Raw genomic sequence first — 2,500 nt, 5'->3', positions numbered from 1 at the left:
CCTAACCCTAACCCTAACCCTAACCCTAACCCTAACCCTAACCCTAACCCTAACCCTAACCCTAACCCTAACCCTAACCCTAACCCTAACCCTAACCCTAACCCTAACCCTAACCCTAACCCTAACCCTAACCCTAACCCTAACCCTAACCCTAACCCTAACCCTAACCCTAACCCTAACCCTAACCCTAACCCTAACCCTAACCCTAACCCTAACCCTAACCCTAACCCTAACCCCTAACCCTAACCCTAACCCTAACCCTAACCCTAACCCTAACCCTAACCCTAACCCCTAACCCTAACCCTAACCCTAACCCTAACCCTAACCCTAACCCTAACCCTAACCCTAACCCTAACCCTAACCCTAACCCTAACCCTAACCCTAACCCTAACCCTAACCCTAACCCTAACCCTAACCCTAACCCTAACCCTAACCCTAACCCTAACCCTAACCCTAACCCTAACCCTAACCCTAACCCTAACCCTAACCCTAACCCTAACCCTAACCCTAACCCTAACCCTAACCCTAACCCTAACCCTAACCCTAACCCTAACCCTAACCCTAACCCTAACCCTAACCCTAACCCTAACCCTAACCCTAACCCTAACCCTAACCCTAACCCTAACCCTAACCCTAACCCTAACCCTAACCCTAACCCTAACCCTAACCCTAACCCTAACCCTAACCCTAACCCTAACCCTAACCCTAACCCTAACCCTAACCCTAACCCTAACCCTAACCCTAACCCTAACCCTAACCCTAACCCTAACCCTAACCCTAACCCTAACCCTAACCCTAACCCTAACCCTAACCCTAACCCTAACCCTAACCCTAACCCTAACCCTAACCCTAACCCTAACCCTAACCCTAACCCTAACCCTAACCCTAACCCTAACCCTAACCCTAACCCTAACCCTAACCCTAACCCTAACCCTAACCCTAACCCTAACCCTAACCCTAACCCTAACCCTAACCCTAACCCTAACCCTAACCCTAACCCTAACCCTAACCCTAACCCTAACCCTAACCCTAACCCTAACCCTAACCCTAACCCTAACCCTAACCCTAACCCTAACCCTAACCCTAACCCTAACCCTAACCCTAACCCTAACCCTAACCCTAACCCTAACCCTAACCCCTAACCCTAACCCTAACCCTAACCCTAACCCTAACCCTAACCCTAACCCTAACCCTAACCCTAACCCCTAACCCTAACCCTAACCCTAACCCTAACCCTAACCCTAACCCTAACCCTAACCCTAACCCTAACCCTAACCCTAACCCTAACCCTAACCCTAACCCTAACCCTAACCCTAACCCTAACCCTAACCCTAACCCTAACCCTAACCCTAACCCTAACCCTAACCCTAACCCTAACCCTAACCCTAACCCTAACCCTAACCCTAACCCTAACCCTAACCCTAACCCTAACCCTAACCCTAACCCTAACCCTAACCCTAACCCTAACCCTAACCCTAACCCTAACCCTAACCCTAACCCTAACCCTAACCCTAACCCTAACCCTAACCCTAACCCTAACCCTAACCCTAACCCTAACCCCTAACCCTAACCCTAACCCTAACCCTAACCCTAACCCTAACCCTAACCCTAACCCTAACCCTAACCCTAACCCTAACCCTAACCCTAACCCTAACCCTAACCCTAACCCTAACCCTAACCCTAACCCTAACCCTAACCCTAACCCTAACCCTAACCCTAACCCTAACCCTAACCCTAACCCTAACCCTAACCCTAACCCTAACCCTAACCCTAACCCTAACCCTAACCCTAACCCTAACCCTAACCCTAACCCTAACCCTAACCCTAACCCTAACCCTAACCCTAACCCTAACCCTAACCCCTAACCCTAACCCTAACCCTAACCCTAACCCCTAACCCCTAACCCTAACCCTAACCCTAACCCTAACCCTAACCCTAACCCTAACCCTAACCCTAACCCTAACCCTAACCCTAACCCTAACCCTAACCCTAACCCTAACCCTAACCCTAACCCTAACCCTAACCCTAACCCTAACCCTAACCCTAACCCTAACCCTAACCCTAACCCTAACCCTAACCCTAAACCCTAACCCTAACCCTAACCCTAACCCTAACCCTAACCCTAACCCTAACCCTAACCCTAACCCTAACCCTAACCCTAACCCTAACCCTAACCCTAACCCTAACCCTAACCCTAACCCTAACCCTAACCCTAACCCTAACCCTAACCCTAACCCTAACCCTAACCCTAACCCTAACCCTAACCCTAACCCTAACCCTAACCCTAACCCTAACCCTAACCCTAACCCTAACCCTAACCCTAACCCTAACCCTAACCCTAACCCTAACCCTAACCCTAACCCTAACCCTAACCCTAACCCTAACCCTAACCCTAACCCCTAACCCTAACCCTAACCCTAACCCTAACCCTAACCCTAACCCTAACCCTAACCCTAACCCTAACCCTAACCCTAACCCTAACCCTAACCCTAACCCTAAC

Source organism: Panthera tigris, chromosome C1, assembly GCF_018350195.1.
Source record: "Panthera tigris isolate Pti1 chromosome C1, P.tigris_Pti1_mat1.1, whole genome shotgun sequence".
Taxonomy (NCBI): Eukaryota; Metazoa; Chordata; class Mammalia; order Carnivora; family Felidae; genus Panthera; species Panthera tigris.
The sequence above is the reverse complement of the archived record's forward strand: the minus strand, read 5'-3'. Positions refer to the sequence as shown.